The sequence below is a fragment of the Anomalospiza imberbis genome, chromosome 6 (genome assembly GCF_031753505.1).
Source record: "Anomalospiza imberbis isolate Cuckoo-Finch-1a 21T00152 chromosome 6, ASM3175350v1, whole genome shotgun sequence".
Classification (NCBI taxonomy): Eukaryota; Metazoa; Chordata; class Aves; order Passeriformes; family Viduidae; genus Anomalospiza; species Anomalospiza imberbis.
The window spans coordinates 17501746-17514696 of record NC_089686.1 but is presented as its reverse complement, the minus strand read 5'-3'; the positions used below and the strand labels follow the sequence as shown (position 1 = coordinate 17514696).

General features: G+C 47.7%; 1 non-coding gene across 1 annotated transcript; it reads right to left on the bottom strand.

The window, feature by feature from the left end:
* Positions 1-12447: 12447 nt before the first annotated feature.
* TRNAT-UGU (transfer RNA threonine (anticodon UGU)) lies at positions 12448-12520 on the bottom strand. Its single transcript has one exon. It is a non-coding gene; the product is annotated as a tRNA-Thr (tRNA).
* Between the last annotated feature and the right edge of the window lie 431 nt (positions 12521-12951).

Sequence of the window (12951 nt, the reverse complement as noted above, 5' to 3'; positions counted from 1 at the left end):
TTAAATTATAACTTACCTTATCGGTTCTAACTTCAAGTAGAAACTGACCTACAGGTTCTGCTTGGGGCTTTTGTGGAGTGACAGAAATTAGGTTATTAGCAGGAGTCACCTAAGGACTTGTCTACAGGGGACATTCCAAAAAAGGGACAAGATTTCATCCTAAAGCAAAAAACACAAAGGAAGTGTGACTGTAATTAATGAGTCAAGACAAAAGTGTCATGGCAGATACTTTCCTTGACTCCTGTGGGCAATTTTGGACACCACAATATAAGAAAGACATTAAGTTATTAGAGAGCATCCAAATGAGGGCCATGAGGACGGCGAGGACCTTGAGGGGAAGCCGTGTGAAGAGCAGTTGAGGTCACTTGGTCTGTTCAGCCTGGAGAAGAGGAGACTGAAGGAAGATCCCACTGCAGTCTAGAACTTCCTCATGAGGGGAAAATGAGGGGCAGACACTGATCTCTGTGGTGGTGACCAGTGAAGCACTCAAGGAAGCAGCATGAAACTGAGTTGGGGGAAGTTTACGTTGGGTATCAGGAAAAAGTGTTTCACTCAGAGCATGGCTGGGCACTGGAACAGGATCCTCAGGGTCACAGCACCAGCCTGACAGAGTTCAAGAAGCATATGGACAATGCCCTCAGGCACATAGTGTGACTCCTGTGGAGTCCTGTGCAGGGCAAGGACTTGATGGCCCTGATGGGTCTCTTCCAACTCAGCATATTCTATGATTCTAAGCTCCCATGACAGAGCGTAAGTATTCTGACATCTTTGGCTTAGATTCCTGCTCTCAGCTTGATGAGAGTGAAAAGCAAGGAAAGGACGAATCTTTATCATGGGTCCAAACTACAGCCAGTATTCACTACATTTGAGTCAACAGCAAGGTGTTGTTCCAAACTTGCTTCTGCATCCCTCATCAAAGCAGTATCACCTACATTACCAAAACAACTTTATGTAAAATATAATTGGTTCTGTGGGGCTCAGAGGAGAAGAATAATAATGTCAGGTGTCTACAATTTCTATGCCAGGTTATGGTCCAGCCAAAGTGGTTCTTAGATAGAATGGAACTGCACCAGAAGAGGCACTAGCTCAGGACAAAGATATTAGAAAGCAGTCAAAAGGTCAAGGGGAAAGGGAAAAATAAGCCTCTGCTTTTGTGCACTTCTAGAATTTTGAGGAAATCTTCTCTGGTGTCTTCTCCCTCATTTGTTGATAGCAATGACAGAAGTGCTAATGTAAAACCAGCTTGTGAGTGCTTGTACCATAGGCTAAGCTGATAAAGGTGACAGGTAGCTTTTTTCCACTGTGCTATGTGCTGACTGAATGTCAAGGCGATAGAGAGATGCAGCCCTTGAGGCACTAGAGAGCTCACTATTGATGACACCACTGCTGAGACCTCATTAGGGAAGACATGCAGCTCAGAAATGTATTAGTGTGAATGTGTGCCTGATGTCTGGATGTAATAGATTCATCAGTCATTGCTCTCTAGCACTATCTCTTTGTCCACCCAACCTCAGTTGCCTCCTGTGACTGGCAAAAATTACAATGAACTCTTTCACCAACTTTAGGGCAAGAAGGCTCTGGCCTACTCTTTACAATACTGCAAGGTCCTGGCATTTGCCAATTTGTGTGGAGTTAGCTACTCTAGAGTTTAAGTTTGAAATGCAGGCTATGTATATTAGGAATTTAATTCTAATAACCTCAAGGACAGTGTTTTGAATAGTTCTCCTGAACTAATTAGTTGACTGACTTTTTAAAGATTAACTGATAATAATTTTATTGTGATAGATAATCTGGAATGCAGATTGCAATCACTGTAATTAGATCCTTCAGTAATTTTTCAACAGGTAAGCCTTATCAAGATAATAGGTCTGATCTTTGCATTAGGAGGTATCTTGCATTGTTATGGGGCTTTGGAAGCCTCAGGAAAAAAAAATCCTGGTTTGAGCAAACACACTGCAAGGTTTTGTTTTCCCTCTTTTCTTGCTATCACTCTTTCCTATCACAAAATTCTTTGGTGCTAACTCTGATATATCAGAAACTTCATGCTTCTTTCAGGACAAAATCTCTTGGCTAGTATTAGAAAACATGATTTCACATTCTAGAATCAGAAAATGTAGGCAAATAAATGTTCTAAGGGATATTTTGGTGGGGTTTTTTTGGGCATACCTAAACATTAGAGGAAGTTGAGATACAATATTAAGTGAAGTAGGAATGATTGTGCATGACAATGTAATGAATTAATTAAGAAACATAAAATAACCTTGCTTTAAAAAAAAAAAAAAAACAAAGCAACAGTTTCACTAATTAAATTATTTTTATCTGAGATCTTTAGGAATCCAACAATTTTAGAAATCATCTGCAGCTTTGACAAAACCACATCTCCGAAATTCAGGGCATGTGATAACCAAAGATGAGCACTCTGTGTAGAACCAAAATTTGTCACTTTCCACTCTGATGTCACAAGTTAAAAGCAGTAACTTTTAACTTACCCTTAAAGATTAAGCTTGTGTAGAACTACGGTAGAATTGCAGTGTACTTCCTGCTCTTAGCCTTGTTCCTGCTCTTAGCCTTGCACTTCACTGACATTTGTGCAGTTCTATCCATACAATATTTACATATGCACTAATGGACTTGCCACCACTGTGAGCTAAATGCTGAAGCCCTTACCTAGCATCTAGGCAGCCTTTCCTCAGGATGATGTCCTGTGTGAGTAAAATGCTGCCTGAGCATGCTGCCACAGAGCAGAAAGTGTAAGTGAATTGCCATGGCCTTCATTTGAATGAAATTAGCTAAGAGGCACAGCCGAACAAAACAGATCTCTAATCCAAGTTACTAAGTTCCACTGGTCTTTAATTTTACTACACTCTAATTCAACTACCATTACATAACTGATGCTGACATCATTTTGACTTAAGAAAATATTACATCATTGTTATGAGACAAAACAATTGAGAAAATAATCTTGTTTTACAATTTTATTTCGAATTTAAATTCTGTAGGCCGTGGTGGGCAACTGAAAGTTTGGGGATTACAGAAAGCAGGAGACTATTTCTGGTTTAGGAATTTTTATTAAATCGCAGCCTTAGTGAATCGTTTAGCAGAGCACTGAGAATTAAGCACACCACTCAGCCTGAATCCACATCACCTGCAAATCTGATATTTACAGTTGTCTCTGTATTGCCCAGACCTTTAGCAAACTATTTTTAGTGGCTAATTGTCCAGCTGCATTCCATCTTCACCTAGTTTCTCTTTCTTAGCCAAAGGAAATTGAAACCCTGAGGAAGCACAAAAGCTGAACCAAATATTAAATGGCATTGAAAATGCTGAAATAGTGGAATATAAATGTCTTGAAGAAAAAAGGAAACTGAAAAATCATCACAGGAAATTCTATCTACTTTTGGGGGGCCCTTAAAATAAATCATACTTGCCTGTTAGAGTGTTGAAAAAGCATATCTAATGGCTTTTGTGGTGGGATAAAGCAAACAAGAGGTACAAATTAAAGACTGGCTTTTAAATAGCAGATTAGAACAGTAAGAGGTAAATGCAAATGAAGGGTCAAAGCAGCATGAAGCCAAGAGAGCAAGGATGTGTGGAAAGCCCAGGGCAGGATGGAAGAATGGATAAAAGACATGCTGGATCAGAGGTTTTTAGCTGTTACAGCAGCACCACTGAGGGCTGGATGAGATACAGGCTTCTGTCAGTAGTGGTTTAGGAGTATTAGGTTTGCCTGAACCAGTCTGACATTTCCTCAGATGTGTTTATCAACTCTCTCTGAGGGCAGCTGGCCCCTGGCACTTTGCAGCTCTGAGGGGAGGAGCAAGAATTGATTCTTCATGATTGATGCTACCGTGCTCGAATGCAGTTACTAATTCCTCTTCACAGCTGCACAGCAAGCATCCCCCACCTCTGAAGCACAGCTGGAACGCAGCCTGTCCATGCTTTATGAGGCTTTGCACTGTAACACCCCCAGTTTATGAGGGTTACATTATTACATTACCTGTAATGGACCTGTAATATTACATACTATTACATTACCTGTAGTGTTCAGCTGTCTGCTTTTTCACCAAGTGCCTGGAGGGGAATCGAGCATACAGACAGTTATGCCAAGCAAGCTATGCAGAATGGGACAGAGAGATGACAATCACGTTGAAAACTAGGCATTAAAAATCCCTGATTCTAATGTCAAGAGTTTATCTCCACTGTTTCTATCAGGTCCAGACTTGGCCCCATGTTGAGATTACTTCTCTGCTGCTCAGAACTTGGAATGTGGGCTATTTGTGTTAGTACTGTAATGACAATAATCTGTCAGGTAACACTTTGAAAAGCTTCACAAGCTGAGAGAGTTGGGGTTGTTCAGCCTGGGGTTGTTCACCTTATTGTACCTTTTAGTACATAAATGGTCTTACAAGAAGGCTGAAGGGGACTTTTTACAGGACAAGACATTAAGCCTTGGTGTTAAGCTAAAAGGGGGGTTTGTTTAGAGTAAATATTAGGAAGAAATTCTTTCCTGTGAGAACGGCAAGATGCTGACAAAGACTGTCCAGAGATCCACAGAGAAGCTGTGGATGCCCCACACCTGGAAGTGTTCAAGGCGAGGTTTGATGGGGCTGAGAGCAACCTGGTCGAGTGAAAGGTGTCTCTGCCCATGACAGGAGGGTTGGAATTAGATGATCTTTAATGACCCCTCCAACCCAAGCCATTCTGTGATTCTATGATTCACTGAATTAGCCAAGTAACATTCTTAAGCTAAACAAGCAACAGTGGTGTTCTAGCATGTCCCAGCTACCAAGCTGACTCCAGTTACATCTCTGTTGCTGTGACTGGGCAGAACTTAAGCCTTCTATCAAACATTAACTCCTTCATCATCCACAAGGTCCACATTTTGGGTTTCTCCATGACTCAAATATGGAACAAGTAAACCACTTCAGCAAGTGGGAAGCATGAGTCCAGAAGGACCAGCTCAGGCTCAGAGGCTGCACGTTGGATTCAGTGAGCTCAAACTTCCATTAAGCAGCCATAAGTTACAGCTAGAGCAAAGTTGAGAGGGTCAACTTAGCTGAAAAAAAAGCAGTCCATGGTGCTGGACACTGAATTAGATGTCAAGCTCCTGAACTCCAGTTTGCTGCATTTCCCAAATATTAGTACCTGACATGAATAAGTTAAAGCTCACTCAGGTATTTCACCATTTCTGAGAATCACATGGATGGCAACAGCAAAGTCTTATTAAAAAAAAAAAAAAAAAGCAGACACCTTTATCCTCTAACTACACAGAGAAAGCAGCAAAGACACACTGCTCAGACAGCACTCAACAGAAATGTCTTCAAGGAGAAACCAAATAATTTTAGAACAGTCATGACAGCATTTTCCAGTTCTGCTCCTGCTGTCCTGCTGGTAAGGAGCCTGCAGTTATTAAGCAGGCTAATTATAACATCTGAACAAGCTCTTTTTTCCCCCAATAAATTCAGACTAGGAGTTAAAATATCTAGTAGACTCAAACAGCCCTTTTTTGCAAGGTGAAGTGAACAGTCTGCTGGCACACACACACAACTGATTGCCCCGGAGATCTGCTGCATGTGCACTGTGACTGCCATTTGTAAAGTTTAACACTGAATAAGGGCTATTATTCATTGAAAGAGGACCAAAATATACCAGCATCTCTATCAGCTTCACAGGACAATGGATCTGCAGACTACAGGAAACTCATTAAATTTAAGGGAAAATATAAAAATAATAGAAAAACTCCTATATGTTCAATACATAAGAGGAGCAGGGAGAGCTTTCTCAAATTCTTCTCAGCAGCCTGCTGGCTGAAGGGTTTGTTACTAAAGGTAAAGCAAAATTCTTTCTTAACTCACTAAAAACATTTACCATTTAACTGAATAATTATCAAAAAGCAATGAAGAACTTATACTACAAATAACACCCAGAATGATAGATGGATGCAAATACTATTGTTCATTTGCAAATCAAATACTTAAAAAAAACCCCTTAGTCTTCTCACCTTGAGGACTCTTCAGAAGGATGTGGTTGTACTTATAGTCATATAATTGCATAGTTCAATTGTATGAGTTTTCAATTATGTGTTTTTTCAATCAAACAACATATTAGCATATTGGTAGAGACATATTTCTATACAGCTGCTACATGCAGTGAGAAATACTCATCCTTGTGGTTTTGCTCTGTACTAATTTATATTAGAAATTGCTTTTGGTATGGATTAAGGTTCTTTCTGTGGCAGGAATGAGCAGATGTGTTCATAACCTCTTGTCAGGAGGGAACAAACATATTGCGATTTGTGCCTGTTTACATGTGCAGGCACCATGGTCATTAACAAGTCTCACAAACACAGCAGGAGATTGCAAGCAACACCATTCTTGCCCAAACATAGTCTGTAACTTGGTGACCAGCCCCAACAGTGTTTATATTCAGAAGGGACAAATATGCTTTACTTATGAGAAGCCTGTGTACTGGGTCTGTCTGAGAGGTAATCAGACACATTCAGATTGGCAGTCAGATACATGGAGCATTAGGCAGTGTTCTAACAGCTCTGTTGTCAGCAGAGCAGACTCTCTGCTTCGAACAGAAGTTGACACAGTTGATATCAGCCTTATTTTACAATAAAGGTTCTCCATTTACAATCTCTGAATTAATTTATGTTCATATTAAGGCAAGCTGGAACTGGATACATTTAGAGAACCAGTACAAGAGAAGCAGGCAAGACAGCTGAATTATCTGGTTTTTTTTTCCTGATACTTTAGAGTTGAAGTTCTAAATTTTATTTGAACTTCAACTTGTCCCTGAGAATAATTCTACTTGCATGCTAATTTTTGTCACCTGAAAGCCAGAAGTATTGTAATAATCTGAAGAGTCCATTAAGTTTAGTGAGGTCAGGAGAGACTTTTTTTTGTCTATACATAACATACATAGATTCTAAATCAACAGTACTCCATCCTTTCTGAACTCAAGCTCTCTTGGTTTTTTTCAAACATTCTCAAGTCATAATAAATTACACACACACACGGGATTTTTAAAGGACCATCCCTTCTACTGCTGTATGCATTTCTTTATATTCAAACCTATTGTATCATGCCTATATTCTGTACTGTCAGAACCTGGTGTTTCCATCATTAGATTATAAGCTGCAAGGAAAAAGGCCATGTTTTATCTTAAGACAGCATCTCTCTAGTGAAGTGCACCATCAAAATCTAAAGACAAACACCAATATTAAAGTAAAAGCCAGGTTAGTATCATATCTTGTGCAGTTAGTTAAATATTTTGGGGAGTTGCAACATGACATTTCTGTTTGCTTTTCTTCTATTCTTCAAGTGTTAGGAAAGATTTCCTGAAAATACAGAAAACCCTGTTTTTCTTTAAAACACAACAATCACTGCCCTGGCAAAGGGTGAATGGTTTAATTCACCTGCATTTTTTCATTACCAGAGAGTCCCCCATTATTTCTAAGCATCCTTCTTCATTGCAGTAAATAATGTGAAGCCAGGTGGGCTCATTCGTTGTCTCTCCATCCATAGCTAACTGGCTCAAAAACAGAGCCTCTTGCCAAGAATACCAGCAAGCACAGATTTATTTAATGTTACTCCCCTGTGAAGATGGCCTTGCATCATCATTCAAAGTCCTACTGCATTTAGCTCCCACTTCATCTGGGGATGCATTTGGCCTGAGTGTCATCTTGAACAGCACTATTTTAGTTACTTCCTTTTAAAAGGGAGAATTTCCTTGGCAGACAAGGAGGAAAAGGCTCAAGGAAACAGCTCAGTCTGGAGGTCAGGATATACCACACTGGATCAATATTGCACTTGGTGATTGTGGTGTGCAGACTTCTTTCTACTGATCTTCAAACAACTCTTGCAAATTTGTTAATGACACCATATGAAAGGAACTCCATACAAAGTAACAGGGCTGTTAAATATGTAAAGATGGAGGTTAGGCATCAAAATGTGGAACATCAAGGAAGAACCTGACCAGGAGCAGGATAGCTTGTATTCTTGTAGCAACTAGAAGAAGAAAAGTAAAAGAGTAATGTCAAACTAAACATTTTATCTTTAGAAGACAAACACATTTTTCCTTTCAGTGTTACTGTTAACACCTTAGGTTAGTAGAAATAAACATTTTTTACTGCTCACTGAAGACTTTCTTCATGGTTGTATTTACATTAGGTCAGGAAAAAAAAAAAAAAACAAACCCTGAACTTTCATTTTTGGCTTTACCTCACTGGCACAAATCCAAATTCTGATATCAAACTAAAGCACTTGCAGAAAGTGCTTTAGATACACAGAATAATAATACAGAAACATTAGTGGGAATTTCTTTAGTTCCTTTCAATTGAAACATTATTTACTAATCTTGGGTTAGAAAGTTCTTGAAGTTGGGTATGAGAGAGTTGGGTATTGTTAGGAGTCTTTAGAAATTCATGTTCTTTTGGCAGCATCTGCACAATATCAAATCATGTGGAATACTGAAAGTGTTTCTATTTCATTATATATCATTTTGGCAAAACCAGTTTCACTAGCCATTGACTTCGAATTCCTATTCTCATTGTCAAAAAGTGTATTACACTGCAGTAAAATATGCTTAGAGATATCTTTTTTTTTTTTTTTTACATATCTGGAAAGAAAAATAGTAGACTAATGAAGCAAACGGTCTCTTGTCTAAAACCTCCTGCTGAACTGAGCAGATGGGTATAAATTTCCTGGAAAAAACATAACAAGGAGAAATATCTCCGTTGAGTTCAGAATGCCTTGCAGCGATGGCAAGGTATCTGTCTTTCCAGACACCGTGGTAATTCTCAGGGGCTCAGCTAGCAGTCCAAAATGGAAACATAATTAATACTATCCAGGCTCCTCACCACAGCTTGGAGAAACAAACTGTACAGATATTTTCTAAAGACATCACTAATGACTGCATCACTGGACCTAGTGAAGGTCACCTCATTGTTTTTGAGCAAAGCTTTGACACATTTCTCACCTTCAGTAGCAACAGATACTAATAAAGCTTCCTTTATAGCTAGAAGTGAAGTGCAGATGACACCACATTTGGAGGATGAAGGAAATGTTGGGGTCACTCCTTGGGTGGGATCAGGGAATGGTATATAGGTGTATGGTAGGTATATAGGTATATGGTATATTGGAGGATGGAGAAGGCAGGGAAGACCAGCTTGGGGGAAGGCCCGGGTGTATCTCCTGCTTTCCACTCATGCCTGTGCGTGGATGCAGTGGAGGCAGGAGAGGTGGCACCGCCGGCTCTTGCCATGGGCAGCACTGCCAGGTCCCAGGGGAAGGCTGGAGCGGAGCGCTGCAGCCCGGTCCGCCGCGGGGCTGCGGGCAGGAGCGCGGCTCCCGCTCTGCGCTGAGCAAGGGCAGCAGAACTACCACCAGGACTCTAAAGTCCGCTGTGTTAAAACAGGCCTGTTTAATTGTGACGAAACATCTTTGGAAATGAAAATTCGATCGCACCCGCAAAAAACTGGGCATCGGCGGCGGCCGCGCCAGGCTGCGGCATCGCCCCAGGGCTCGCCCCGCTGCCGCTCGCCCGGCGCTGCGGGCCGCGGGCAGCGCGCCCCCGCCGCAGCCGTGCCCGGCGCCACGCTCCGGCCCGGGGCGCTCCGCCCGCTCGGAGGAGCCACCTCCCTTCCACCCCTCCCTTCCTCCCGCCCTCCCGTTCCTAGGAGCTGGCTCTCCCCCTGGAGGCCTCCGGCGGCATCGGCCGCGCTCCGCCGCTTATGTAACGCGGGGCCCGGCAGCGCCCGGGGCTCCGCGGGGCAGCCTGGCGGGGGGAGCGCCGCTCGAGTGCTGATACGGGGCTCAGCCCCACCTCGCAGGGCACACCGAGCATTCCGGAAAGCACCCGTGGCAGCTCACACGTGTAGCTCCAGCGAACGGGAATAGCTGAGCCCTGTTCGTGTGGTGCTTCGCCGACGTGGGGAGCTCTGCAGCCAAGCCTTGGTGCACGGTCTTCCCGCCCGCGGCTGAAGCCCTGCAGCCGGACACTGGCGCCCTGGGCTGTGCCGGGACCAGCGCTTGAGGAGCTCCTGCATGTTCGTCCTGGAGGATCCTGCAAGAGACGAAGCAGTCCACGCAGCCTCCTGAGGTACACGTGTGACTTCTGCAGGCCATCTTTATCGTCCCAGGGATCTGCTAGTGCCCTAACGCAGATATCGCAGAAACACTGTACCCAGCCCCGACCAGACCCCTCGGAGAGAACAGACCCTCCCAAGGAATGGGTTTTAGCACCACCTCCATGAATCTGTCACAAGGACTCTGGGAAGACTGCTGAACCAAGGAATTGTGTAGGATGGTAGTCAGGTGGTAAAACTCAGATTGGGATCAAGCAGTGTTTTCCCAGATGGGGTAGGGAGGCAGTGTAGCAAACAAGGAGTCATTCCATGCAAACTCTTACGTGTAAGTACCCCAAAGCACTGCAGATTCAGATGTGTGCCTCGTGGCATAGCACAACTTTAGTCATAAGGGAGAAATAGCCTGCCAGCCCCTTGCTCCTCTCACCACGGCAATGGCAACTTATCCTGCCGTATGCATGCTATCCTCACAGCTTTGATCTCCGCTCAGCAGAGGAAGGAGGCTGGAGAGAAGCTGTGATAGGAGCTGTGAGGGTATTACACGGGCTGCAGTGCTACGAGGCAGCCTACGCGCCTTCGCGACGCCTGCGGCAGCTGCCTGCGCTCAGTGGCCCCGCACCGGCTGGGCCCCGCACCGGCTGGGCCCCGCACCGGCTGGGCTCCGCACCGGCTGGGCCCCTCACCGGCTGGGCCCCGCACCGGCTGGGCCCGCACCGGCTGGGCCCCTCACCGGCTGGGCCCCGCACCGGCTGGGCCCCGCACCGGCTGGGCTCCGCACCGGCTGGGCCCTCACCGGCTGGGCCCCTCACCGGCTGGGCCCCTCACCGGCTGGACCCTCACCGGCTGGGCTCCGCTCCGGCTGCGCTCCGCACCGGCTGGGCCCCTCACCGGCTGGGCCCCTCACCGGCTGGGCCCCGCACCGGCTGGGCCCGCACCGGCTGGGCCCTCACCGGCTGGGCTCCGCTCCGGCTGCGCTCCGCACCGGCTGGGCCCCTCACCGGCTGGGCCCCGCACCGGCTGGGCCCGCACCGGCTGGGCCCCGCACCGGCTGAGCCCCGCACCGGCTGGGCTCCGCACCGGCTGGGCTCCGCACCGGCTGAGCCCCTCACCGGCTGAGCCCCGCACCGGCTGGGCTCCGCACCGGCTGGGCCCCTCACCGGCTGGGCTCCGCACCGGCTGAGCCCCTCACCGGCTGAGCCCCTCACCGGCTGGGCTCCGCACCGGCTGGGCCCCGCACCGGCTGGGCTCCGCACCGGCTGGGCCCCGCACCGGCTGAGCCCCTCACCGGCTGGGCTCCGCACCGGCTGGGCCCCTCACCGGCTGGGCTCCGCACCGGCTGAGCCCCTCACCGGCTGAGCCCCTCACCGGCTGGGCCCCGCACCGGCTGAGCCCCTCACCGGCTGAGCTCCGCACCGGCTGAGCCCCTCACCGGCTGGGCCCCGCACCGGCTGGGCCCCGCACCGGCTGAGCCCCTCACCGGCTGAGCCCCTCACCGGCTGGGCCCCTCACCGGCTGGGCCCCGCACCGGCTGGGCCCCTCACCGGCTGGGCCCCTCACCGGCTGAGCCCCGCACCGGCTGGGCCCCTCACCGGCTGGGCCCCTCACCGGCTGGGCCTTCACCGGCTGGGCCCCGCACCGGCTGGGCCCCGCGGGTGCTGCGGACGTGCGCCTTCCCGCTCACCGGAGCGCGTGTATTAATTACCCTCTTTGATGGCGAGAACGATCGCTGCCGTGCTTGCGGTGCTGGAAACCAAGCACCCTGCTGACAAGGTATCTGAAAAAAACCCACATGCGTATCTTTGAGGTGCTGTGCTCAAGGCGATTTGTGTGGGGCTTTCTAGTTCTTTCTATAACCTGAAAGGGGCAAAGAATCATTACACCTCTGCTGTCCAGCCTCCAGCACAGAAATAAATCCAACAGCCTGGCTTGCCTGAAAAGCTGTGAATATTCAGATAATCCCGTCCAGCTTATTCTCCATCCAGGCGCAATTTGTTCCTTTTCAACCCCTAACAGCATTTTGCCAAAGCTGCCATCAGGGAAATTGTGACATGAGCTGTGCAAATATTTACTCAGCCGTTCCCACGCTGCTTCCCAAAGAGGTTATTGTTCCCCCCCACTCCCCTGCCGCACGAAGCACAACCATGAGTTAATTTGGCGACCCATGGTAACGTTAACATTCAGGCTTTACAGAACGCATTTGTTTCCAAAGCGTTTCCTTTAACAGGAAGCCCCCGGAGCCTGCACGCATGCTCTAGTCCGCCACCACGGAAACACCCCAAATCGGGCTCCTTGGTCGCGGGTGCAGTCAAAAGCTGCGCCACTCTGGTTGGGGGGGAAAAAAACCAAAAAACAAAACTAGGCCCCAGCGAGGATCGAACTCGCGACCCCTGGTTTACAAGACCAGTGCTCTAACCACTGAGCTATGGAGCCACCACTCTGGAGTTGTCCCGGCCGTGTCTAAGGCCGGTCCCGGCCCTCCCCACCGCCCCCTGCCGGGCGCCCCGGGCCCCGCGCCGCCGGCCCCGCCCTCCGCTGGCCCCTGAGGCGCCCGCCCTGCACAGCGGCCTGGCCGCCGCCGCCGGGGGGAGCCCGCGGCCCGCCGGGAGCTGCTCCTGGCCCGCCGAGAAACTGCCGGAACTCGCCGGGAGCCAGCCCGCCGCCCTGTTTGTCCGCCCTCCCCGCGGCAGCCCGCCCGCCGCCCTGCCCCGCTTCTCGCCCGCAGGGTGCCGTGGTGCCGCTCCCGGTGCTGCCGGGCGGCTGCCGCGGTTGCCTGGGAGAGCCCGGGCCGCGGGAGGGTCCCTGGGCCCGCTGCAATAGCAGGAAATAAAGCTGCTGGAATGAGCACGTCCGGCCAAGCCAGC